Below are 27,976 nucleotides of genomic sequence, written 5' to 3'. Positions count from 1 at the left end.
AATAATATAATTGGTTCAGAGTTTGTTTTGATATTTCAACCTGCCTGTCATGATCATGTTTGCTGTGTGGAGCCAAAATCAAATTGCGCACGATGGCGCACGCGCATCCTGCATTTTTAGTGGATCTGATTGGTCAAGACACGCAAAGAGCCTGCAGTAGCACTCTGATGTGAAGGACAGAGAAATTGTGGGCGAGTTGACAAATCATAAAAAGAATGGTATAAAAATTAAGTCATAAGTGCCGCTTCGCGATAACGTTTTCCGACGGCCCTGCTGTAGACTACCTATCTGTTGCATTTCTACTCTGCCACTTGGAAGGTCGCTTTAAGTTTTCAAAAAAGAAGACGCAAGTTTTCACGATGGGCACAATGACAGAAAAAAATACGATAAAGCGAAGTGTGTCAATGCTCGCGCCTCATCCGCCTGCGGGGAGACCAGACACCTGCACCCAAGCGTCGCACTTTGCTTTCGTTCTCGTTTAAAAGGAACATTATGCAAGATTGACTTTTCTTAGTTGAACCCGATGGCTGAATCTTGTAAGTCAAATTGTTACAGTTGGTTTATTATTTGATGCTGAAGTGCGGTGCATGTTTTATTATAAGCACGTTGAAAGTAGGCTAATATGTTGTATTTTATTGTAGCTTCAACATCGGTGTTCCAACGATATGTTTGTTTGTTTGTTTTATTAAATTATCTATAAGAAAATTGTTCTAGACTCGTGGAATTGACGCTGCGCCATGTTTTTCTTGCCAAGGGAGGGTGTTTTCATCCCTTGCCAAACGGCTCTGACACTTGGGCATTGCCCAACGTCCGCATTCCCCATCATGTTGCGCAGATACAATTCCAGGGCTGAAGTACTCCGAATACCGCGGTGAACGTTTTTATCTACACTATATACAAAAGTATGTGGACACTTCAAATTAGTGGATTCGGTTGTTGACAGGTGTATAAAATCGAGCACACCGCCATGCAATCTCTACAGACAAACAATGGCAGTAGAATGGCCTTCTGAAGAGCTCAGTGACTTTCAATGTGGTACCGTCAAAAGATGCCACCTCTCCAACAAGTACGTTTGTCAAATTTCTGCCCAGCTAGAGCTGCCCGGTCAACTGTAAGTGCTGTTATTGTGAAGTGGAAACATCTGGGAGCAACCACACTCAACACTTACTACCAAGTTCCAGACGGCCTCCGGAAGTAACATCAGCACACAAACTGTTAGTCCGGTGCTTCATGAAATGAGTTTCCATGGCCAAGCAGCCGCACACAATCCTAAGATCACCATGCGCAATGCCAAGCGTCGGCTGGAGTGGTGTAAGGCACACCTCCATTGGACTGTGGAGCACTCAAAATGCATTCTCTGGATTGATGAATCGCACTTCACCATCTGGCAGTCCAACAAACAAATCTGGGTTTGGCGGATGCCAGGAGAACACTACTTGCCCCGATGGGTTTGAGGTCAGTGCCCTGACCTCAACCCCATCGGAAATATTTGGGAAGAATTAGAACGCCGACTGCGAGCCAGGCCTAATCACCCAACATCAGTGCCCGACCTCACTAGTGCTCTTGTGGCTGAATGGAAGCACGTCCCCGCAGCAATGTTCCAACATCTAGTGGAAAACCTTCCCAGAAGAGTGGATGCTGTTACAGCAGCAATGGGGTGACCAACTCCATATTAAAGCTCATGATTTTAGAATGCGATGTATGACAAGCAGGTGTCCACATACTTTTGGTCATGTTGTATATAAATAAAAGAATGAGGTGTGATTTAAAGTGTAAATAACTCAATCGTGGAGCGGTATTTATTTCACGCCATCCAGTCAGTTGCGTAGCATTATTCATAGGCCTACCTGTTTTATGATTTAATAATGATGCTGAACCGTTGCAATTGCTCATTGTTGTGTTGTGCTACATATTGTTGTCATATCAGCTTTTTGGGATGTCTTTGTTAGCTGTGCACTTTGGAGACTTGTGCGCTGGCTGTTAACTAATTTGATTTGGCAATATGGTAATATAGCATTTGTTGTAGACACGTACAGAGGTTTCAAATTGGTTGTCATGTTATTATTAGTGTGTGTGTGTGTGTGTGTGTGTGTGTGTGTGTGAGAGAGGGTGGGAGAGAGTTTGTTTATCTTGTGCCTTCGTTGGTTTTATGATTCACTAGGCTTCTGTGTTTATATCACTAGAGAAGGGTAAGGACTGACACACATATAGACATACACACACAGTGGATGTAAGGTCAAGGCATATGTGGAGAGGGATAAAGAGAATATAATGTACCCTATCAGTGTGCATGTATACAGAAAGTTAATTCCTTCATAGATATTATCTTTAGAGAAGTTTAAATGTTTTCTCTTGTTTTGCTTACATGAATGAATACTGCATTTATTATTATATGAATAGGAACACCACCCTTGACTCTCCTTTATGTACAACACCGTTCAAAAGTTTGGGGTCAGTTAGACTTTTCCTTGTTTTTGAAAGAAAAGCTCATTTTTTGTCCATTAAAATAACATAATATTGACCAGAAATACATTGTAGACATTGTTAATGTTGTAAATGACTATTGTAGCTGGAACGGCTGATTTTTAATGAAATATCTACATAGGTATACAGAGGCCCATTATCAGCAACCATCACTCCTGTGTTCCAATGGCACATTGTGTTAGCTAATCCAAGTTGATCATTTCAAAAGGCTAATTGATAACTTTAAAAAAAACGTTTGCAATTATGTTAGCACAGCTGAAAACTGTTGTTCTGATTAAAGAAGCAATAAAACGGTCCTTCTTTAGACCAGTTGAGTATCTGGAGCATCAGTATCTGGAGCGCTCAGCATTTGTGGGTTCGATAACAGGCTCAAAATGGCCAGAAACAAATAACTTTGTTATGAAACTCGTCATTCTATTCTTGTTCTGAGAAATGAAGGCTATTCCATGTGACAAATTGCCAAGAAACTGAAGGTCTCGTACAACGCTGTCTCGTACAGCGCCCTTCACAGAACAGCGCAAGCTAGCTCTAACCAGAATAGAAAGAGGAGTGGGAGGCCCCGGTGCACAACTGAGCAAGAGGACAAGTACATTAGTGTCTAGTTTGAGAAACAGATGCATTACAAGCTCTCAACTGGCAGCTTCATTATATTGTACCCTCAAACACCTGTCTCAACGTCAACAGTGAAGAGGTGACTCCGGGATGCTGGCCTTCTAGGCAGAGTTGCAAAGAAAAAGCCATATCTCAGACTGGCCAATAAAAAGAAAAGATTAAGATGAGCAAAAGAACACAGACACTGAACAGAGGAACTCTGCCTAGAAGGCCAGCACCCCGGAGTCGCCTCTTCACTGTTGACGTTGAGACTGGTGTTTTGTGGGTACTATTTAATGAAGCTGATAGTTGAGGACTTGTGAGGTGTCTGTTTCTCAAACTAGACACTGTAATGTACTTGTCCTCTTGCTCAGTTGTGCACAGGTGGCCTCCCACTCATCTTTCTATTCTGGTTAGGGCCAGTTTGAACTGTTCTGTGAAGGGAGTTTGAAGTTCACTGCTCAACTGAGGGACCTTACAATTATCTGTATGTGTGGTGCACAGAGATATGAGGAAGTCATTGAAAAATAACAAACACTATTATTACACACAGAGTGAGTCCATGCAATTTATGTGATTTGTTTAGACTAAGACTATTTTTATTCCTGAATTGATTTAATCTTGCCACAACAAGGGAGGTCAATACTTATTGACTTAAGATATTTCAGCTTTTCATGTTTTATTAATTTGTCAAATGTTTTAAAACCATAAATCCATGTTTGACGTTATGTGGTTTTGAGTGTAGGCCAGTGACCAAAAAAATCTAAATTTAATCCATTTTAAATGCAGGGTGTAACACAACAACATGTGGAAAAAGCCAAAGGGTTTGAATGCTTTCTGAGGCACTGTACAACTGAGCATAGTGACTTTGAAGGGCTGGTAGATGTGTTCGATGTCGACCTGTATCTAGAGTTTCTCAAAACTTCTTCTGGTACTTGACTGCACTATACTCTGTCACCATTAGAGGGCACTCTTAGACCCTTTTCACAATAGTGAGCCGAACCAAGCCAAGCTCTACTATGCCGGCCTCAGTAGCCTGGTCACATATCCACCACTAAAATACTGAGTCAGGTCGACTCATCTCTCAAACATCACTAGTTCACTTCTCCAGTTGCATTAAACTCACTTATATTGGCAATCATTGAATGAAGCTTTGCCATGCCTCCTACAGAGAGTGAGATATCAGGGCATGTCTCTGTCTTGTCAGTATGCTTATGGGAGAGTGTATATGTATACCATCAAGTCTGTGTCATAGGTCTACGTTTTTAAAGGTCTGTGTTTTTGTGAGTGGGACTGGTGGTGGTATTCAATGCCTCATCAAAGAGGAAGAGGAAGAGGAAGAGAGAGGAAGAGAGAGAGAGAGAGTGTGTGTGTGTACACACACATGTGAGATGGAAGGAAATAGACATAGAAGGTGGTGGGACAAGTGAGATGTACTGCAGCCTAGTAGAGGTAGTGAGAGCAGCACAGGAGGAAGGGGAAAGTACACTACAGATTTCGAGCAAAACACTAAACCAGAGTGTGGTCTGTAAATCTAAAACCAAACCAGACTTGACGTCAGTCTACTCCTCCTTTGAGAGGAAGCTGTGGTCAGAATTACCAGTGTTTCTCTGTGGCTTTGTTGTGTTTGTACAAAGGGATTCTGGTGTATGTGTGTATAGTGTTTGTGTGCGAGAGAGTGAACAGTACATTATCTTTGTGTGAATTGTTTATAAAGGCCAGTGGAGAACCTGCTGTTACTCAAGTTGTATGGGAGATCGGAAATCCCCTCATACATGCTGACCTGATTGCTCACTCAGATGTAAGGTTTCAGGAATGTACAGGAATGTAAGATGTATGCAGTAGCTAGATTTCAAACCTACTCCTAGAATTACATCAGTATTTGTAACAACAGAAACTGGGTTAATGTTAAATCTTCATATAACATTTTTGGTAAAAACATCAAATTCATTATTGTCATTATCTTCTGTAGTATGTGTTCACACACCAGAGCTCATTTTGAATGTATACATGAGTAGTGTCTTGGCCCTCCCCCACTGGGCACAAACTGGTTGTGTCAACATTGTTTCGACGTCATCTATCAATGTATTGTGACGTGGAATCTGTACAGAAAATATTTTTAAAAGTAATCAACTTGTTTTGAGGCTGGAATTTAAAGCACAGGAATATGTCATCATTGTAACCAATTTTCAACATAGACAAACCTTATAAAATATGTTGAATTTGTACCTTTTGAAACAACGTCATATCTTCAACATTAGATCCACTATCAGAAGAAGAAAAAAACAATAGATTAGACAGCACCTCCTACTGGAGAGTTGATCTATCCACCACTATTAAGTTGGTCTCCCATCCAGGGTTTTATCCAAGCCCTGCTTAGCTTTGATATGTTACTGACTACTACCAATGTGCTATTGTAAGAATTATTATTGAGAGATCTCTTAATAACTAAATACAGAGTACAAAACATTAGGAATATTGAGTTCCATTCCCTTTTGCCCTCAGAACAGCCTCAATTCATCATGGCATGGACTCCTACAAGGTGTCGTAAGCGTTCCACAGGGATGCTGGCCCATGTTGACTCCAACGCTTCCCACAGTTGTGTCAAGTTGGCTGAATGTTCTTTAGGTGGTGGACCATTCTTGATACATACAGGAAACTGTTGAGTGTGAATTATCCAGCAGCGTTGCGGTAGTTGTAGTTGGCCGTTGCAGGAAAAAAAACATATATACTGCTATACAAATTTGACAATCACAAGATGGGACTTTAGGACTCTGTCATGTCAAGGGAACTGTAGCCTACTGTTCAGATGAGTTAAATGGAAACTGAAATCTGGACACTGACTGTAGGTTTATAACTTCTCACATAGCGTAATTATTAACTCCTTCAGAAATGATACACCAAATGTAAAACATTTGACTCGAGGGGAGAAAATAATATTGATTTAATTCAGCCTCGAGTGATTGCGAATGCTCACTTGGGTACCTTCTGTAGAGGTGCTGTCTGTATCAGCATCATAAAAGCTGATAGTATTTCAACCACATGAAATATGCATCCATGCCGAACTGAAATCTTTCACAGCTTTCTATTTCTTTAAAACCTTTCAGACTGTTGTCATTTAGATATTTTGCATAGAAATTCTTTCCAGTTTTATTTGTTATTGCATTTTCTCCCCGGTCCCTAAACGTCTTTGCTCCGCGAAAGAGGAACTTGACTGTTAAACACCTAGATCGAAGCATTCATTCTAAGAATTGTTGACATTATTCTGCAACATATAATGACAAGAGAATGTGCATGTATCTAATTATAGACAAGTTGGCTGACAAATAGCCTCCCAAAATGTCAGACATTTTAAGCAGAAACATATCTAAATCAGGCAACAAAAAAACTCCTGCAAAAAATCATTAGTTTATAATAGCAATAAGGCACTTCGGGGGTTTGTGATATATGGCCAATATACCACAGCTAAGGGAAGGCTGGACAATAGAATGAGTCAAAATTCACCCAAGGCTGAAAAATGGCAAAAGAATGTTGGATGAGCTGGAACACGAGCACGAGGCCACAGCAAATGAATTGAATCGAACATTCACAGAGCCTCTTCTGACTGGAGTGATGCTAAGAATTCCATTTAGCCTAAATGGCACAAAACTAATGTATCCCTTTTTATTGTACCACTACACACTGTTCTCAGGACAAAACTTTAAAAGTAAACATCCGCACCTCAATGATGCCAAGTGTGCTTATGTCTGCATAACGAGGAAGTAGGAAAAAATATACACATTGCAAGATATTTGGCGAAATAGACAGATATACCTATATTTCCCCCTATAGGAAACAATGGGACGGGCTCTAAGTTCCATGAGAAAGTTATTGTTGATGTTTTAACTACCAGCAATTGGTTCAACATGGGCAGGTCTCATTGCCAACGATAGCGACGCAGGCATTGTGACAGAACAATGGGCTGGGAAAAGAACGTTAGGAAGGCGAGTTGGTGCCACGGTGAACTAATAGGAGCTGGCAGGGTGAAAAATGCCCGAAATGAAGGCCTGGTTTTTTTTGTGACTACTTCAAAACTATGGCAAGTAGCTGGGACATATGGTAATATTATGAAACTGGGCTACAATGAACTAGTTATCAGAAAAAAGCATTGTCAAAAATGTCGTGTTCAGGCAACTAAGGGCTGTCTCCAGGCACTGCATCCTGCATAAGCACAGCCCTTAAGCGGTGGTATATTGGCCATATACCACACCTCTGGCCTTATTTAAGTGATCATGCTTGAGAAGGCAGTGTTAGGAGGATATATTTGCATGGGTGTTTTTAGGCCCGATATGAAGTAAAGGGTAGGCAAACCGTGCCAATATATCCTCCATACACCGGCTTCGAGGGCATTATCACTTTAATACAACGGGTTACCAACTTATTCAAATAATGATTGACATTTTAATTAAAAATGATTTTTTTAAAGGAATTTCTTCATACTCTTTTATCCTTCCACAAGATATAGTCCCGAAACAAATCTATGGTTACTATCCAAGCCGGCTGGCCGTTCGTTCTATTGGTTTGTTTGCCAGAGATGCAACCCAGTCGTTAAGTCTTTTTGTTCTGTATCTATGGATGCGACCCAGTCGTTCTAAACGTTCTATTGCCATACTGACTGGCAACGTTCTTGTCCCTTGCTTGCTAGTTTGCCAACTACAGCTAACTTACAGTCAAGTCAAAGAGTGCAGACAGAATGACAACAGTAGCTGTATTTGTTTAAGCTGTTTTCTAGAGACATTTATTCGGATACATCCATAACAATGAGCTAATGAGCCACGATTTCACCACAGCATAGAAAATGTGCTCTCTCGTTAGGACACTGTTGTTCAGAGGAGCTAGCCAACAACATAACTACACAATAACTTCAAACGGAAGCTGGAAAGGCCGCAAACTAGGTGCACTTCGTTTCGTTTGACCTTTTTAGACATTTCTTTTGTATGTATCCATAAAAATGATGCCAGCTGATTCATGATTTCATCTGGCTGAGAAACGCTGCCTGCCTCTCTGTAGTCCCGACTCCGGACCCCTACATGTTCATTAGTATGGGACAGTTGGAAATCGAATTTGAATATTGAAACAATGTTGCAAATGTCTGAGAGACAGACTGCAAGGTTTATGCAAATATCCGCTGTTGAAAACTAAATGTTAGTCGAAAAGAAGTGTGAGATGGTGTCTAGATGGAGATCAAGTTTTAAACTTGAGACAGTGGATTGCGCAGTCAGATGGAACAGAGTAAATTGGCATTTTTTTTGTGGAATAGACACCGACTGGAATGTGCTATTGTATGTTGAATGATATTTGAGTGATTTGGACCAATTTAATGAACATGCATTTTGAACAGATCACAAGTGGGTGTCAAAGACGGACAGGGAAATGTCAATGCAATCCAAGTAACACTGTGTGCGTGCGTGTGTAATAGAGAGAGAATTGAACGTTCCCCTTCCTAGGCGCCAGATAGTGCAGCTGGTTTGTATTTTGGACAGAGGGAGGGATGGTCAGGATGTTGGGTAACGGGTTTGGGTGGGGCATGTTTTGACTGTTTTTGGTACACCAGCCACCCAAAGCGCACACACAGAGGGAGAGGAGGGGGAGGGGGAGGGGGGGCAGCAGGTACACAGGCAATGGAACTCCCCCACTGGAGGCTGATGGGTTGTCACTGATGATTGACAGATAGATCGTGGGCTGCTAAACTTCATGAAACAATTTCCCACCTCCAGTGAACATGCTTCCAGGATAAGGCTTGATCTGTGTCCAGGAAACCAGGTCTTAAATCCTGATTCTGACACTTGGTAGTGGTGTGAAGGGGATGAGGTGTGGTGCCATGATGGATGGTAGTAGTGTGCGGATGAATGAATGATGGTGATGGAGGCCAATCTGGGTGAGGGGTTATTACGGGTAGCTCTGACTCAGCCCACACATCCTTGGGTCCAGCACAGCAGAGATGGAGAGATGAAAGGAGGAGAGGAAGGGAGAGGGAAGCGACTCATCGTGTGGTCAGCTGACTCAGACCACAGGAACGGTGGGAAGCATGTACATTTGGAAGTGTGTGTGTGTGTGTGTGTGTGTGTGCAGTGTGGGTGTGTGTTACCATGCCTTTGGTCTGACAGCCAGGGCTGCCATTAGTTATATTTCCTGTCACATGATTGGAATGTTGGAGCAGGATTCCGGTCCTGTTAGTCTCTCCCACTCACCTGCTAACTTTCACCACATGGATCCCATTACTTCCTCTTATGTCTTCCCAGGAATTTCCCCTTCTGTGTGGTTTCAACATGATGAAAGTCACTGGGGCTGTAGTGTAAGTAGTGGTGGGTGTATATAATTCAACAAGTGTCCCTCATTGATAATTCCTATAAATATCTGAACACCTACTCGTCGAAAATCATGGGCATTAATATGGATTTGGTCCCCCATTGCTGCTATAACAGCCTCCACTCTTCTGGGAAGGCTTTCCACTAGATGTTGCAACATTGCTGTGGGGACTTGCTTCCATTCAGCCACAAGAGCATTACTTAGGTCGGGCACTGATGTTGGACGATTAGGCCTGGCTCACAGTCGGTGTTCGAATTCATCCCAAAGTTGTTCCAATGGGTTGAGGTCAGGGCTCTGTGCAGGCCAGTGAAGTTCTTCCACACTGATCTCGACTAACCATTTCTGTATGGACCTCGCTTTGTGCAAGGGGGCATTGTCATGCTGAAACAGCAAGGGCCTTCCCCAAACTGTTGCCACAATGTTGGAAGCACAGAATCATCTAGAATGTCATTGTATGCTGTAGCGTTAAGATTTCCCTTTACTGGAACTAAGGGACCTAGCCCGAACCATGAAAAACAGCCCCAGAACATTCCTCTACTATCAAACTTTACATTTGCCACTATGTATTGGGGAAGGTAGAGTTCTCCTGGCATCCGCCAAACCCAGATTTGTCTGTCGGACTGCCAGATGGTGAAGCTGGATTCATTACTCCAGAGAACCCGCTTCCACTGCTCCAGAGTCCAATGGCGGCAAGCTTTACACCACACAAGCCGACGCTTGGCATTGCGCATGGTGATCTTAGGCTTGTGTGCAGCTGTTCGGCCATGGAAACCCATTTCATGAAGCCCCCGACGAACAGTACTTGTGCTGACGTTGCTTCCAGAGACAATTTGGAACTCGGTAGTGCGTGTTGCAACCGAGGACAGACGCGTTACATGCTACACGCTTCAGCACTCGGTGGTCCCGTTCTGTGAGCTTGTGTAGTCTACCACTTCATGGCTGAGCTGTTGTTGCTCCTAGACATTTCCACTTCACAATAACAGCAATTACAGTTGACTGGAGAAGCTCTAGCAGGGCAGAAATTTGACGAACTGACTTGTTGGAAATGTGGCATCCTATGACATTGCCATGTTGAAAGTCACTGAGCTCTTCAGTAAAGCCATTCTACTGCTAATGTTTGTCTTTCAAAATTGCATGGCTGTGTACTCGATTTTCTACACCTGTCAACAACGGGTGTGGCTGAAATAGCCGAATCCACAAATTTAAGGTGTGTCCACAGACTCTTGGCCACGTAGTGTGTATATAAATCTCTTTCACCAAAACAATGTTTGTTTGCTCATATTTTGATTGACAACAATTCCACCATGTGATGAATTGCACTGCGTTGTGAGAGTTTCAGACTCTGTTTCAGGTGTACCGGCAGTGATTCTAAAAGTATGTGTGTGATAAAGTCAGTATGTATTTCCTTTGTTTGTTTATGAGATAGAGGATAAGATACAGTGTCACTATATAAGAGAGAGTGTGTGTGTGTGTGTGTGTGTGTGTGTGTGTGTGTGTGTGTGTGTGTGTGTGTGTGTGTGTGTGTGTGTGTGTGTGTGTGTGTGTGTGTGTGTGTGTGTGTGTGTGTGTGTGTGTGTGTATGTATGAGTAAGAAAGAGAGAGTGCGTAAGAGAGAGAGAGACTGATAAAAGGGAGCGAGAGTGTGCGGCAAAGCCTGTTGACTCGGTGTAAGAATGACTGCGTGAGTACTGGATGAACAGATCACACCCTCACACTTACACTGACGAGGAAAAGGCGGAGAGGAAGGCAGACCGAACGAGGAGAAAGAAGAAGAAGAAGACTGGGAGAAAGAAGAGAGGAAGGCAAAGAAGAAAGCTAGAGGGGAAGGCAGAGAGAGGAAGAGACAGGCTAGCAGTACAGTCTCTCTGGGAGCTACGGCTCAAAGCATCTATTCCCTACTCTTTCTGTGGGCTTGTATAGAGACAGACATGAGGACTACAGTATAGTATATCTTCTATCATGGATAGGCTGGGTGGCTGGGCTCCTCTCCTTACAACCGGACAGCACAGCAACACAGGCAGCATGGAGATGATGCCTGAGGGACACCATATGGCTCACCGTGGGTGATTTGTAAACAGGTATAGAGTGGTGCTTTGTGTAAATGCAACTGAAATGCACCGTCATAACAAGTATGTTAAGTTCAATTACGTTGTTATATTGTGTCATCTAAAAGTAGCTTGTGTTTTCAGTAAGATTCAGCATCTATAGTTGATCAATTTATAATAACTGTTTGTCTGGGTTTTTTTTTTATAGACTTAGTAACTCAAATCAAATGTTATTTGTCACATACACATGGTTAGCAGATGTTAATGCGAGTGTAGCGAAATGCTTGTGGTTCTAGTTCCGACAATGCAGTAATAACCAACGAGTAATCTAACCTAACAATTCCACAACAACTACCTTGTACACACAAGTGTAAAGGGATGAAGAATATGTACATAAAAATATATGAATGAGTGATGGTACAGAACGGCATAGGCATGATGCAGTAGATGTTATAGAGTACAGTATAAACATATGAGATGAGTAATGTAGGGTATGTAAACATAAAAGTGGCATTGTTTAAAGTGGCTAGTGATACATGTATTACATAAAGATGGTAAGATGCGGTAGATGGTCTAGGGTACAGTATATAAATATGAGATGAGTAATGTAGGGTATGTAAACATTATATTAAGTGGCATTGTTTAAAGTGGCTAGTGATACATTTTTACATCAATTTTTCCATTATAAAAGTGGCTGTAGTTGACTCTATGTTGGCAGCAGCCACTCAATGTTAGTGGTGGTTGTTTAACAGTCTGGCCTTGAGATAGAAGCTGTTTTTCAGTCTCTTGGTCCCTGCTTTGATGCACCTGTACTGACCTCGCCTTCTGGATGATAGCGGGGTGAACAGGCAGTGGCTCGGGTGGTTGTTGTCCTTGATGATCTTTATGGCCTTCCTGTGTCATCGGGTGGTGTAGGTGTCCTGGAGGGCAGTTAAGTTTGCCCCCGGTGATGCGTTGTGCAGACCTCACTACCCTCTGGAGAGCCTTACGGTTGAGGGCGGAGCAGTTGCCGTACCAGGCGGTGATACAGCCCGATAGGATGCTCTCGATTGTGCATCTGTAAAAGTTTGAGTGCTTTTGGTGACAAACCAAATTTCTTCAGCCTCCTGCTCATATAATAGTGGTAGAATAAAGTGTGTTTGTGTAGTTAAGTAGATCTTTGAAACACGTAGTGCATCTAGAAGTCAAGCCAAAAGACTGTAAATCACTCTCATGTTCTCTGTGCATGCTCTGACAAGCACGCTAACTGGGCATCTGTCATGCACTGTACTGTAGACACCAGAGTGTGTGTGTGTGTGTGTGTGTGTGTGTGTGTGTGTGTGTGTGTGTGTGTGTGTGTGTGTGTGTGTGTGTGTGTGTGTGTGTGTGTGTGTGTGTGTGTGTGTGTGTGTGTGTGTGTGTGTGTGTGTGTGTGTGTGTGTGTGTGTGTGTGTGTAAGCAGTGTTTGTGTGTGTGTTTCACTTTCAGTATTTCTCACTCTCGCTCTCTGTGCGTCACTTTCAGACTCTGGTTTCACTGTGTGTGTGTGTGTGTGTGTGTGTGTGTGTGTGACGTGTGTAAGTTTCACTTTGACTCTCTGTTTCTCTTTCTCTTGTATCCACGTAGCTCATGGAAGTGCTAGGTGACCACACATCTGGATCTTGTACTACATTTGCTGTGCATATTTTTAGCTATTTTTCTTCCTCAGAGTGGCGAGCCTCATTCTGTCAGTTCTATCCTGTATGTGGAGTGGGTCCCTCTGTCTGTATCGTCACTGATCTGTAGTGCGGGTAACTACAAACTGGCTTTTCTCTCAGTGTGTAGCTTAACTCCGAGACAGTGTAGTTATAAACGACTCCCATCCATACATTTTTGTCCTCACATTTAGTGTCCGTACCTACTGTACAGCTGAGGACTCTTGGCTGGCCCATACATCAAATACTAGGAAATGCCCTTGGGCATTTTCCCCATTTATTTGCTAGGTATTTTGCATGTTTTCTGCATCTCGTAATGTCATGAATTCTCTATGTAGATTGTTAATATCATTACATATGGGCTTTACAATCTGCTTTACATGGTCACACACCGGGTTTGCTCTGAAGCTGTCCATTGAAGTTAAAAACACAGAGTGAGAAATCCACGTTGTTATATTGACTGATCCAGCCCAATGATGGCTCCGTGATTGCTTTCTCTGTCAGTAGAATGGAGTGAATCACTTCCATTACATGGTGCGGCCGCCGCTTTGTCGTCCCAGTTGAAGTGTTGACATTGATAGGAGAAAGCAACGCGGAGCTGGTAGGTTTGCTCTAAAATGTCTGTGGATATCACAGAATGGGCCTGGATCCACCGAGACTGGCCCATTTGACAGAAAACGCACTCCCTGAAGTCTCTCTCTCTCTCTCTCTCTCTGTCTCTCTGTCTCTCTGTCTCTCTGTCTCTCTGTCTCTCTGTCTCTCTGTCTCTCTGTCTCTCTGTCTCTCTGTCTCTCTGTCTCTCTGTCTCTCTCTCTCTGTGAGTGTGTATTCCTGAGGGAAGCAAGGCTGGGAAATGATGCTGTGTCTGCATATTAAATGAGAGGAGGGGGAGAGTTGTTTGACTATTTATATTAAGTAAAGCTTTTTGTGTCCATTTTAGGAAAGAGAGAGGTTTGAGATGGACACGGACCCAATGACTTTATTTGTAAATAGAACTTCACTGCCATCTAAAATAAAGAGCCTCGGTCAATAATGTCTGTCTGCGGACTACGGTTACTACATGCTGCTCCCGCGAGCACTGCTTTCCCGAGTACCACTTTCCCGCAGTTCTGTTACGACAAGGGAAATAGCTAGCTAGCTAGTAAAGTGTAGCCATTTCAATTCTCGCGTGGCACTACTTGTTGGATGCGGTGTGTAGTCGATCATCACTACACACCATGCCCCACACGCCGCACCCCCCCCCAGATATGCGCTCCGCAGATAGACACTACTCACTATGGGGCATGTGGTTACCATGATGATGGGCTCCCGAGTGGTGCAGCGATCTAAGGCACTAGCAGTCTTATTAAAAAAGTATTCTTGAAACATTCAGTAAAAGTTAAGAAGTTTTTCAAACTCATTTTAAGGGTTTTTAAGTTTTTATATAAATGCAGTTAATGAGCTCCCTTCCCGGACCTCACTAAAAGTCAAACCCTGGTTAAGGCCCTGTACCTAGCTGCAAGGCAGTAAATGAGCTCCCTTCCGGACCTCACTAAAAGTCAAACCCTGGTTACGGCCCTGTACCTAGCTGCAAGGCAGTAAATGAGCTCCCTTCCGGACCTCACTAAAACCCTGGTTACGGCCCTGTACCTAGCTGCAAGGCAGTAAATGAGCTCCCTTCCGGACCTCACTAAAACCCTGGTTACGGCCCTGTACCTAGCTGCAAGGCAGTAAATGAGCTCCCTTCCGGACCTCACTAAAACCCTGGTTTACGGCCCTGTACCTTGCTGCAAGGCAGTAAATGAGCTCCCTTCCGGACCTCACTAAAACCCTTGTTACGGCCCTGTACCTAGCTGCAAGGCAGTAATTGAGCTCCCTTCCGGACCTCACTAAAACCCTGGTTTACGGCCCTGTACCTTGCTGCAAGGCAGTAAATGAGCTCCCTTCCGGACCTCACTAAAACCCTGGTTTACGGCCCTGTACCTAGCTGCAAAGCAGTAAATGAGCTCCCTTCCGGACCTCACTAAAACTCAAACCCTAGTTACGGCCCTGTACCTAGCTACACGTTGACATGTTGGTGTCCTTTGTTGGGCAAAATAGATGTCAATGTAGCCAAAACCCGACCTCACTCAGAGTGTACTTTCACATACAACTTGTTTAAGAAAAGTTAGAGGATTTACTTTCAACTATTCAATGTTATTTAGGTAGTCTACACAAATGAGTACGGATGCTGATCAATGTCTACATGTGTTGACGTGATGGCTCAGCTGAAATGTACACTTAGCTTGTTTGCCAAGCAGGGTACATAGCAGTAGGCATCTGGACAGTAGACTTGTTCTAACTGAAGAACATTACCCCTCATATACCAGTAGGAGTCACTGTTCAGGCAGGAATAGTTGGACTGGCATTTCAATATATCTCTTTATTTAGGTTGATGGCATGACGTTGGAACAATTACATCGATTCAAACATACCATTTTACTATCAACATTGAAACAGATTAATCAGATATAACATTTGACATTTCAACGACCTAATATATAATGAATATAAAAAAAAAGAAGATTTGTAACGTTTCTATGTGGAATTTTCAACACAATTTCAATATATACATACAGTAGTTCTGATGATTATGTTGAAATTTGATTAATGTAACAACCTGTTAGTCAGGTTAAGTCAGTGTATTTAAGTTGAAGTTTTACCCTAATTTCAATGTTTACAATGCTGGTCCATGTTGATTCCATAATACATTGACAAATTACGTTTAAACAACATTGATTCAACCAGTGTGTACCCAGTGGCAACTTTGGTACTTGCAAAGAGCTCACGATTGACTCAAACAATGGCAATGATAAGATAGACAGGTACCTGAGTGGACAAGGTTGTACGTAGATCTTCAACAACCCCACATACTCATCTCACGTGGGAGGTAGTTGGGAACACATTATAGGAGTCACAAGGCAAATTACTAACCACCTTCATGGCAGTGATTACTGTCAAAGTCAACTCGAGACCTATAGTTCCCGTTTCCACAGACCCCTGACTATCCCCTCATTCTGACACCACCAAATCTCCTGACTCAAAAAAAAAACTACACTACCTCCTGCACCCCTTGGTGAACTTCGTGTCAATGTTCCCATGAAACATATCTAGAACATTAATGTCTTTTAAGTATGGTAACCACGTTCCTTGGTAGGTTTCATTTGACATTAAGGGAATGGTCTCTTGCACATCACGGGAACAGTCCTATGAAAACGTTAGTTAATGACCCAATGAGACTCTTAAGATGTGGGAACATGTTAGTTGGGATGTGAGCGCAACGTGACTCAAAGTCATAGGAATACCACTTTCAGAAAGAGAAGACGGTGCCCACGCTCTCAACACAACCCTCATGCGCATGCTTGCACTAAGGCTAATAGACTCTCACTATAACACACGACTCCTCTCTTTCTTACAAACTCACTCTCTTTTCTATTCCCTCTTACTCCTCGCAGGCGGAGACCTCCCAAACACCCCAGAGCTTCCTGCCCTGCTTTGCTGATGCTGCAACGGTACTGTGCTGGACCTCTCTCCTCTTCAGGGAAGCTGTACTCTTGTATGGATGTATAAAATACTGCCAACTGTATTGCTAAAGTGCAAACTTTCAAAATATCCACGTATTGCTTCTCCCTCCTGTTGGAAGTCAACTGTAGCCTGTTCTTGTGTGTATGTAGGAAATACCACCTACTGTAACTGTATTGCTAGAGTCAAAGCTTGCGGAATTTCTCCAAGACCCCATCCTCCTTGTTTCCCTGTTAATGTTTTTTTTTTTTTTATCACTAATGATTTGGTTTCTGAATTCTACATTAGACCAGACCACAACCTCTGCTGTTGAATTGTTTTTAATGTGACAGACATGCATGCAAAAGTGAAGTGAGATAAAGGACCGTTTCTTTCTCTCTCCAACCCGTGACCTAGGTAACCTGTGACTTCCCTACATCCTACTTTCGTAACAAGCTGATCTCACGCCAGGCCATCGCGTTGCTCTTCAAGCCACAAATAGCCTGCAACACCTATGTGCAGACAGTGACCTCTTCTGGTAGAATGAAGACAAGTTGAATGACCTCATACACACTGAACAAAACACTCAATTGCTCCCCCCAGAAGCTGGTTTCCTACGGTGGTTTAGATGTGTGTTCGCTGTTCTAGCACCATATGAAATCAGTGTTCTGGAAGGTAGAACAGCAGCTCATGGAAACGGACCAAGCCATAGTTAAGAAAGTGAGAAATTGACATAGTGTGTTGTTGCATGTGTTTTGTCTGTGTATACGGTAGGTACAATGACAAGTGTTCTTTGAGTGGTTTTCTAATAGTGTTCTTACTGTTTGGAGCTACATTCTGTATTGACTTCTAATTTGTTAGTACACCAAATATAATTGTGCCTCCATCAGTATGTATGACTCTATTATTTACAGGGAAGGATTAATTCAGGGGATTACCGGGGTTGAAGCCCTTGGGCCTAAAAAAAATCTAATAATAAATATATACAGTACCAGTCAAAAGTTTGGACACACCTACTCATTTCAGGGTTTTTTTTATTTTTACTATTTTCTACATTGTAGAATAATAGTGAGACATCGAATCTATGAAATACCACATATGGAATCAAGTAGTAACCAAAAAACTGCTACACAAATCAAAATATGTATTATATTTGAGATTCTTCAAAGTAACCACCCTTTGCCTTGATGACAGCTTTGCACAATCTTGGCATTCTCTCAACCAGCTTCATGAGGTAGGTCACCTGGAATGGATATCAATTAACAGCCATGCCTTGTTAATTTGTGGAATTTCTTTCCTTTTTAATGCGTTTGAGACAATCAGATGTGCTGTGACAAGGTAGGGGTGGTATACAGAAAATAGCCCTATTTAGTAAAATACCTAGTCCGTGTTATGGCAAGAACAGCTTAAATAAGCAAAGAGAAACGTCAGTCCGTTACTTTAAGACATAAAGGTCAGTCAATCCGGAAATGTCAAGAACTTTGAAAGTTTCTTCAAGTGCCGTCGCAAAAACCATCAAGCGCTATGATGAAACTGGCTCTCATGTGGACCGCCACAGGAAAGGAAGACCCAGAGTTACTTCTTCTGTAGAGGATAAGTTCATAGTAAAAATTAAGAAAAACCCTTGAATGAATAGGTGTGTCCAAACGTTTGACTTACTGTATGTGTTGGCACCCTAGGGACACGCAATACTCATGAAGCACATTTTTTACTTTCATTATTATTAAAAAACACAAAATACCATCAAAAGCCTCCAACATTTTTAAAAATACTGCGATACGATATTTTGTCCATATCGCCCAGCCCTCCACCGGGCTTGAGGGCACACACTTTGCTGTTGGCTTAGATTGAAGAGGTGGCAATATCGTCCACTATCACCCTCAGTCATCTTCCATCCATGTTTTCAGACCCAGGTGGCTTGTAATTGTTGACAGACAACAAAACATTTTTTTTTTTACCTCTTCCACACTCACTTTACGGAATTCAATATTACAATGTATTCCATAATTTGGTCTGTTATGGATGGATAGGTTCAGCGTTTGTTGGCAATATCAGTGGGTTTTGTGATGAATGAGCCATCAGATTCATTGAAGGAGTTTGACTTTTTGCCCATAGTGTAATTTAAGGTGCTCCAAAGCTTTTTGCTAAGCTTCTTTATATAATTTCTTTGTTTCATATCACAGTTTTTTTTGTTTAGATTAGTCCCGTGATTTCTCAGTTTTAAAGTACATTTGACAATCAGCTGTTCAGCCAGACTTATTCGCCATTCATTCTGCCTTGTCCCTCTCAACCATACAATTTTTAAATTCCTCATCAATCCACAGGGATTTAAACAGTTTTTACAGACATTTTCTTAATGGATGAATTCTTATTAGTAACTGGAATAAGCAATTTCATAAATATGTCAAGTGCAGTGTCTCGTTGTTCCTCATTATACACAACATACCAGCCAATATTCATTTATCTTCAACATATGAATCAGTACAAAACCTCTTGTATGATCTCTTATACACTATATTAGGCCCAACCTTTGGAACTTTGGTTTTTCTAGATATGGCTACCATATTAGGATCACTACATCAGATAAATGTGGATACTGCTTTAGAGCAGATTTCTGCAGCATTAGTAAAGATGTGATCAATATATTTGGATGATTTCATTCCTGTGCTGTTTGTATCGTGGTATATGATATCCCGAACCTGGTTTCAGGGACTGGTTATAGTATGAAGCTTGAAAGCCATTCAATATTTGGGTCACCCTGAACAAATTACCTCTCTGTTGATATCACACACACACACATTATCAAACATTTCACACATACAATGCTCAAAAAAATAAAGGGAACACTTAAACAACACAATGTAACTCCAAGTCAATCACACTTCTGTGAAATCAAACTGTCCACTTAGGAAGCAACACTGATTGACAATGAATTTCACATGCTGTTGTGCAAATGGAATAGACAACAGGTGGAAATTATAGGCAATTAGCAAGACACCCCCAATAAAGGAGTGGTTCTGCAGGTGATAACCACAGACCACTTCTCAGTTCCTATGCTTCCTGGCTGAATTTTTGGTCACTTTTGAATGCTGGCGGTGCTTTCACTCTAGTGGTAGCATGAAACGGAGTCTACTACCCACACAAGTGGCTCAGGTAGTGCAGCTCATCCAGGATGGCACATCAATGCGAGCTGTGGCAAGAAGGTTTGCTGTGTCTGTCAGCTTAGTATCCAGAGCATGGAGGCGCTACCAGGAGACAGGCCAGTACATCAGAAGACGTGGAGGAGGCCAACAACCCAGCAGCAGGACCGCTACCTCCGCCTTTGTGCAAGGAGTAGTAGGAGGAGCACTGCCAGAGCCGTGCAAAATGACCTCCAGCAGGCCACAAATGTGCATGTGTCTGCTCAAACGGTCAGAAACAGACTCCATGAGGGTGGTATGAGGGCCCGACGTCCACAGGTGGGGGTTGTGCTTACAGCCCAACACCGTGCAGGACGTTTGGCATTTGCCAGAGAACACCAAGATTGGCAAATTCGCCACTGGCGCCCTGTGCTCTTCACAGATGAAAACAGGTTAACACTGAGCACATGTGACAGACGTGACAGTCTGGAGATGCCGTGGAGAATGTTCTGCTGCCTGCAACATCCTCCAGGATGACCGGTTTGGCGGTGGGTCAGTCATGGTGTGGGGTGGCATTTCTTTGGCATTTCCTCCATGTGCTCGCCAGAGGTAGCCTGTGCCATTAGGTACCGAGATGAGATCCTCAGACCCCTTGTGAGACCATATGCTGGTGCTGTTGGCCCTGGGTTTTTGTGTGATTTTGTTGTGAGCACATTCAACTATGTAAAGAAAAAAGTATTTAAGAAGAATATTTCATTCATTCAGATCTAGGATGTGTTATTTTAGTGTTCCCTTTATTTTTTTGAGCAGTGTATTATCCAGATACTGACTGTTAGCACTTGTTGATCTATAGCAATTTCACACAATAATAGCTGTGAGTCTTTCTGGATACGTCTCTAAGAGCTTTGCACGCCTAGATTCTTTTCAAAATTCTTCAAGCTTTTTTTTTAAATTGGTCGTTGATCATTGCAAGACAATCATTTTCAAGTCTTGCCATAGATTTTCAAGCAGGTTTAAGTCAGAACTGTAACTCGGCCACTCAGGAACATTCACTGTCTTCTTGGTAAGCAACTCCAGTGTAGACTTGGTCTTGTGTTTTAGGTTATTGTCCTGCTGAACGGTGAATTCATCTCCCAGTGTCTGGTGGAAACCTGACTGAACCAGATTTTCCTCTAGGATTTGGCCTGAGCTTAGCTTCATTCCAATTCATTTTTATACTGAAAAACAGTCCTTAAAGATTACACTATAAGCATACCCATAACATGATGCAGCCACCACTATGCTTGATATGGAGAATGGTACTCCGTAATATGTTGTATTGGATTTGCCGCAAACATAAAATGTTGTATTCGGGACAAAAAGGGAAATTCTTTGCAACATTTTTTGCAGCATTACTTTAGTGCCTTATTGCAAACAGGATGCATGTTTGGAATATTTTTATTCTGTACAGGCTTCCTTCTTTTTACTCTGTCAATTAGGTTAGTATTGTAGAGTAACTACAATGTTGTTAAAACAATCAGTTTTCTCCCATCACAGCCATTAAACGCTGTAATTGCTTTAAAGTCACCATTGGCTTCCTGGTGAAATCCCTGAGCAGTTTCCTTCTCCGGCAACTGAGTTAGGAAGGACGCCTGTATCTTTGTAGTGACTGGATGTATTGATACACCGCCCAAAGTGTCATTAATTACTTCACCATGCTCAAAGGGCTATTCATTGTCAGATTCCCCCCCATCTATAAATAGCTGCCCTTCTTTGTGAGGCACTGGAAAACATCCCTGGTCTTTCTGGTTGAATCTGTGTTTGAAAGTCACTGCTAGACTGAGGGACCTTACAGATAATTGTATGTGTGGGGTACAGAGATGAGGTAGCCATTCAAAAATCATCATTAAACACTATTTTGCACGCAGATTGAGACCATGCAACTTATTATGTGACTTGTTTAGTAAATGTTTACTCCTGAACTTATTTAGGCTTGCCATAACAAAAGGCGTTTACTACTTATTCACTCAAGACATCTCAGCTTTTCATTTTTTATTATTTTGTAAATATTTTGATAAACATAATTCCAATTTGACAGTATGGGTTATGGTGTGTAAGCCAGTGACACAAAATATGAATATAATCCATTTTAAATTCAGGCTGTAACACAACAAAATGTGGGGAAAAGCCATAGGTCAGAATACTTTCTGAAGGCACTGTATGCTAATGTGACCTCAGTAAAAAAAGAACGTCCTCTCACTGTCAACTGCGTTTATTATCGGCAAACATAACGTGTAAATATTTTTATACACATTAGATTCAACAACTGAGACAACCTTGTGACTAACAGAAATGGAATAATGTTTCCCTGAACAAAGAGGGGGTCAAAATCAAAAGTAACAGTCAGTATCTGGTGTGGCCACCAGCTGCATTAAGTACTGCAGTGCATCTCCTCCTCATGGACTGCACCAGATACGCCAGTTCTTGCTGTGAGATGTTACCCCACCTATAGGGAGGAGGTCTCTGACTCTAGATTTGTGCTATGGGACAATACCAAAGGCTTTCTCTGCCACCATCAGACCCCCCTGGAGACATCAGACCACGATGTGGTCTACCTCAGGCCAACCTACTGTCGCCTCCTGGAGAGGGAGAAACCCACAGTTAAAACTACTTCAGGCCAACCTACTGCTGGCTCCTGGAGAGGGAGAAACCCACAGTTAAAACTACCTCAGGCCAACCTACTGTCGGCTCCTGGAGAGGGAGAAACCCACAGTTAAAACTACCTCAGGCCAACCTACTGTCGGCTCCTGGAGAGGGAGAAACCCACAGTTAAAACTACCTCAGGCCAACCTACTGTCGGCTCCTGGAGAGGGAGAAACCCACAGTTAAAACTACCTCAGGCCAACCTACTGCCGGCTCCTGGAGAGGGAGAAACCCACAGTTAAAACTACCTCAGGCCAACCTACTGTCGGCTCCTGGAGAGGGAGAAATCCACAGTTAAAACTACCTCAGGCCAATGACAACAGTATCACCTGTCTCCAGGGGTGATTTGACTGTACTATGTGGGAGGTATTTGGTCTCCAGGGGTGATTTGACTGTACTATGTGGGAGGTATTTGGTCTCCAGGGGTGTTTTGACTGTACTATGTGGGAGGTATCTGGTCTCCAGGGGTAATTTGACTGTACTATGTGGGAGGTATTTGGTCTGTTTTGACTGTACTATGTGGGAGGGGTAATCTGTACTATGTGGGAGGCATTTGGTTTCCAGGGGTGTTTTGACTGTACTATATGGGAGGTATCTATGTGGGAGGTATTTGGTCAGGGGTGTTTTCCAGGGATGTTTTGACTGTACTATGTGGGAGGTATTTGGTCTCCAGGGGTGTTTTGACTGTACAGGGGTGTTTTGACTGTGTGGGAGGTATTTGGTCTCCAGGGGTGTTTTGACTACTATGTGGGAGGTATTTGGTCTCCAGGGGTGTTTTGACTGTACTATGTGGGAGGTATTTGGTCTCCAGGGGTGTTTTGACTGTACTATGTGGGAGGTATTTGGTCTCCAGGGGTGTTTTGACTGTAGTATGTGGGAGGTATTTGAGGACAGCAGCTCTAATCTTGATGAACTCACAGATGTGATTTCAGGCTATATAAACTTCTGTGTTGAGTCAGTTGTGCCTACTAAGACCTGTAAAATCTTCCCTAACAACAAGCCTTGGGTATCAAAACATCTAAAATCACTACTTGATAGGAAGACCAGTTTATGCTTGGGGTGATAGACAGGCTTTAAGAGATGTACAACGTGAGATCAAAAGACAGATACTGGTGGACAAGGAGGCACACAAGTAAAGGGTGGAGAGGAGCCTCTCCTCAGGAAACTCAGGGGTGGCTGGCAAGGGATTAAATCCATGGCTAATGCCCCCCACATAGGCAGGGGAAAAACCAGTGCTGACCTTGGGGGATATGGCTAATGAACTGAATGTTTTCTTCTCAAGATTTGAATCAGACAACTTTGTGTCGGAGGTAAAAACAAATGGATGCATCATTTCAAATGTTTGAGAGAGTTGTTGTTAAACAATCTGATGTTTTAAAGTTGTTCAGGGGATATAACACATACAAAAGCCCAGGCAAAATAAGTGGTTATGTGTTAAAGCACTGTGCTGAACAAATTGGCTGGTGTTTTTATAGACATTTTCAAATGCTCCTTCGACCAGCAACACGTTCCAGTATTGTGGAAAAAATCAATAATTATACCAATTCCTAAAGCATCTAATCCCTCTGTGCTGAATGACTACCACCCTGTCGCCTTGACATCCTTAGTAATGCAATGCCTTGAGAAAATAGTTGAAAAGTAATATTCTCAGTGTCACCCAGAAGCTTTTCGACCCATTTCAGTTTGCCTATCAGCCTAGCAGAGGAGTTGATGATGCCATTCTTAACCTCCTTAACATGGTCTATAGACATCTAGAGGGTGCTAAATCCCATGTCAGGGTTCTGTTTGTTGACTTTTCTTCTGCCTTCAACACAATCCATCCAGCCTTACATTCTGGCACAGAGACTCATTCGGGACTTCTCCTTAGGTGGGGGGGCTGGTTTTATGGCTGTTGGACTCAAAATAGATCCCCACGTGTCGGATATACGCAATAACAACACAGGCTCTCCTCAGGGAGGTGTTTAGTCCCCACTTCTGTACATCTTGTACACTAACAGTTGTACTAGTTCCCATACTGACAGACACCTTTTAATGTAGACTGTATTATATTGACTCTGTTTTACAAATCTTTTATTGAGAGTATTTTAACTTTTTGTATTGTTTGTTGGTTTGGCAATGCCACTGTCAGCCAGAGAAATATGCTGGGAAGGATTATTGCCACAGCAAGCAAGGTACTTGGAGTCAAACAGACAGGCCTGGATGAGATCTTTAAGGTCAGGGCCGTCCGTAAGGCTCACAAAATCATTTTAGACCCAAGCCACCCCCTGTACCTGGACTTTGAACAACTCCCCTCTGGGCGCAGGTATAGGGCACCCCTCAGCAGGAAAAACAGAACGAGACAATCATTTGTGCCAGGTGTGATATCCCTCCTAAATAGCTCGGGCGAATGTTCCCATCGACTCCGTAAGGCCAGCAGCCTAGTCTTTTCTTTTTTTTTATGTTTTATTTCTTACTTCTTCTTATTATTATTTTTTGGTACGTAACTGCTATGAACGTTGTATTGTCAATTTTGTTTTGTATTTAAATGCCACTTTAAATGTGTACATGACACTGCAACAAAATTTCCCCATGGGGACAATAAAGTCAGTAAGTACGCAAATTGGAGTGGGTCTAGGGTTTCTGGGATAATGGTGTTGATGTGAGCCATTACCAGCATTTCAAAGCACTTTATGGCGACAGAGGTGAGTGCTACGGGTGAGTAGTCATTTAGGCAGGTTGCCTTTGTGTTCTTGGGCACAGGGACTATGGTGGTCTTCTTGAAGCATGTTGGTATTACAGACTCAATCAGGGACATGTTGAAAACGTCACCTGCCAGTTGGTCAGCACATGCCCGGAGCACACGTCCTGGTAATCCGTCTGGCCCCGCAGCCTTGTGTATGTTGACCTGTTTAAATGTCTTACCCGCGTCGACTACGGAGAGCGTGATCACACAGTCGTCCGGAAAAAGCTGATGCTCTCATCATGCATGCCTCAGTGAAGCTTGCCTCGAAGCGAGCATAGAAATTATTTAGCTCATCTGGTAGGCTCGTGTCACTGGGCAGCTCGCGACTGTGCTTCCCTTTGTAGTCTGTAATAGTTTGCAAGCCCTGCCACATCCGACGAGCGTCGGAGCCGGTGTAGTATGATTCAATCTTAGCCCTGTATTGACGCTTTGCCTGTTTGATGGGTCGTCGCAGGGCATAGCGGGATTTCTTGTAAGCTTCCGGGTTAGAGTCCCGCACCTTGAAAGTGGCAGCTCTACCCTTTAGCTCAGTACGAATGTTGCCTGTAATCCATGGCTTCTGTTTGGGGTACGTACAGTCACTGTGGGGACGACGTCCTCAATGCACTTATTGATAAAGCCAGTGACTGATGTGATGTACTCCTCAATGCCATCGGAAGAATCCCGGAACATGTTCCAGTCTGTGATAGCAAAACAGTCCTGTAGTTTAGCATCTGCTTCATCTGACCATTTTTTTTATAGACACGGGTGCTTCCTGCTTTAATTTTTGCTTGTAAGCAGGAATCAGGAGGATAGAGTTGTGGTCGGATTTACCAAATGGAGGGTGAGCTTTGTACACGTCTCTGTGTGTGGAGTACAGGTGATCTAGAATTTTTTCCCCTCTGGTTGCACATTTAACATGTTGATAGAGATTTGGTAGAACTGATTCACGTTTCCCTGCATTAAAGTCTCTGGCCAGTAGGAGCACCGCCTCTGGGTGAGTGGTTTCCTGTTTGCTTATTTCCTTATTCAGCTGACTGAGTGCGGTCTTAGTGCCCACATCTGATTGTGGTGGTTAGTAAACAGCCACAAAAGTATAGCTGAGAACTCTCTAGGCAAGTAGTGTGCAATTTATCACAATATACTCTACTTCGGGCGAGAAAATCTAGAGACTTCCTTAGATTTTGTGCACCAGCTGTTGTTTACAAATATTCACAGACTGCCCCCCCCTCGTCTTACCGGAGTGTGCTGTTCTATGCTGCCGGTGCAGCGTGTTTCCCGCTAGCTTAATATCCATGTCGTCATTCAGCCACGATTCCGTGAAACATAGGATATTACAGTTTTTGATGTCCCGTTGGTAGGATATTCGTGATCGTACCTCGTCTAGTCTATTGTCCAATGATTGCACGTTGGTGAGTAATATTGACGGTAACGGCAGCTTTCCTACTCGCCTTTTACGGGTCCGGACGAGGCATCCGGCTCTACTTCCTCTGCGTCGCTTCCTTATGCGAATTGGGATGTCTGCCCTGCGGGGTGTTTGGAGAATATCGTGTGAGTCCTGTTGTTGTTGTTGTTGTTGTTGTTGAAAAAATAGTCATCTAATCCGAGGTGAGTGATCGCTGTCCTGATATCCAGAAACTATTTTCTGACGTAAGATATGATTGCAGAAACATTATGTACAAAATCATTTACAAATATCTTTAAAAAAAAAACACATAATTGCACAATTGGTTAGGAGACCGTAAAACGGCGACCATCTCCTCTGGCGCCATTTTTTATAATCGATCCAGCTCCAGAGCACACGCCTCGGTGTAACGCTAATTCCTTCGACGATAAATGTGAATCTGACCATCACCCCTGGTGAGACAAATCGCGTCTCGTCAGTAAAGAGCACTTTTTGCCAGTACTGTCTGGTCCAGTGACGGTGGGTTTGTGCCCATAGGCGACGTTGTTGCCGGTGATGTCTGGTGAGGACTTGCCTTACAACAGGCTTACAAGCCCTCAGTCCAGCCTCTCTCAGCCTATTGCGGACAGTCTGAGCACTGATGGAGAGATTCTGCTCTGCGTTCCTGGTGTAACTCGGGCAGTTGCTGTTGTTGCCATCCTGTACCTGTCCCGCTAGTGTGATGTTTGGATGTTCCGATCATGTGCAGGTGTTGTTACACGTGGTCTGCCACTGCGAGGACGACCAGCTGTCCTTCCTGTCTCCCTGTAGCGCTGTCTTAGGCGTCTCACAGTACAGACATTACAATTTATTGCCTTGGCCACATGCAGTCCTCATGCCTCCTTGCAGCATGCCTAAGGCACATTCACGCAGATGAGCAGGGACCCTGGGCATCTTTCTTATGGTGTTTTTCAGAGTCAGTAGAAAGGCCTCTTTTAGTGTCCTACGTTATCATAACTGTGACCTTAATTGCCTATCGTCTGTAAGCTGTTAGTTTCTTAACGACTGTTCCACAAGTGCATGTTCATTAATTGTTTATGGTTCATTGAACAAGCATGGGAAACAGTGTTTAAACCCTTTACAATGAAGATCTGTGAAGTTATTTGGATTTTTCCGAATTATCTTTGAAAGACAGGGTCCTGAAAAAGGGCTGTTTCTTTTTCTGCTGAGATTATTTTTAAAACATTTTTTTACTGGGAGGCTTATCAGAGGTAGACATGGCAGTGATATTTATGTTTGAGCTGATAGTGCAGGGTGAAATGCACACAGTGTGCTTCCTACTAGAGCAAACCAACTCAGTGCACACAGTATAACTCTTGTTCATAGGCAGGCACATGATTACTGCTGACAGTAACTGTTGGATTGACAGA

The 27,976-nt window shown here is 43.0% G+C and overlaps 1 long non-coding RNA gene across 1 annotated transcript; it reads left to right on the top strand.

The window, feature by feature from the left end:
* Positions 1-149: 149 nt before the first annotated feature.
* LOC118400898 (uncharacterized) lies at positions 150-25,525 on the top strand. Its single transcript, XR_004829125.2, has 3 exons — positions 150-536; positions 16,615-22,953; positions 23,176-25,525. It is a non-coding gene; the product is annotated as an uncharacterized LOC118400898 (long non-coding RNA).
* Positions 25,526-27,976: the final 2,451 nt, after the last annotated feature.

This window comes from Oncorhynchus keta, chromosome 22 (assembly GCF_023373465.1).
Source record: "Oncorhynchus keta strain PuntledgeMale-10-30-2019 chromosome 22, Oket_V2, whole genome shotgun sequence".
Lineage (NCBI taxonomy): Eukaryota > Metazoa > Chordata > Actinopteri > Salmoniformes > Salmonidae > Oncorhynchus > Oncorhynchus keta.
This window is presented reverse-complemented; position numbering and strand designations above follow the sequence as displayed.